The sequence below is a fragment of the Alligator sinensis genome, unplaced genomic scaffold, assembly GCF_000455745.1.
Source record: "Alligator sinensis unplaced genomic scaffold, ASM45574v1 scaffold1032_1, whole genome shotgun sequence".
Classification (NCBI taxonomy): Eukaryota; Metazoa; Chordata; order Crocodylia; family Alligatoridae; genus Alligator; species Alligator sinensis.
In genome coordinates this window covers 23,496-23,806 of record NW_005842450.1, presented here as the reverse complement: position 1 = coordinate 23,806, position 311 = coordinate 23,496, and positions in this window count along the sequence as shown.

Genomic DNA, 311 nt, shown 5'->3' with positions numbered 1-311 from the left:
CCGGCCGCTTTCCCCATCACCTCTTGTGTCAGGTCCCGGCGCCCTGTGGCAAAGGGCACAGTTGCCCCATCAGGGAACCACCAACGGCCTCGGGACGGGCTGGGGAGCTCCTGGCCCAGGGGGAAGTGAAGTCGCCAAGAAGGCCCCTGCACCGCAGCCAGGTGAGCGTGCCAGCCCCCGGCACAGGGCAGGTTCGCAGGGCTGGAGGCACCGGAGATGGGGTCCCAGACCAGGCAGTTCAGGCCCCGTCCGCACCGCGCTCTCCTTGCTGCCCACAGGCCCCGAGACGCGTCCTCGCTGGGGGCCCGGTT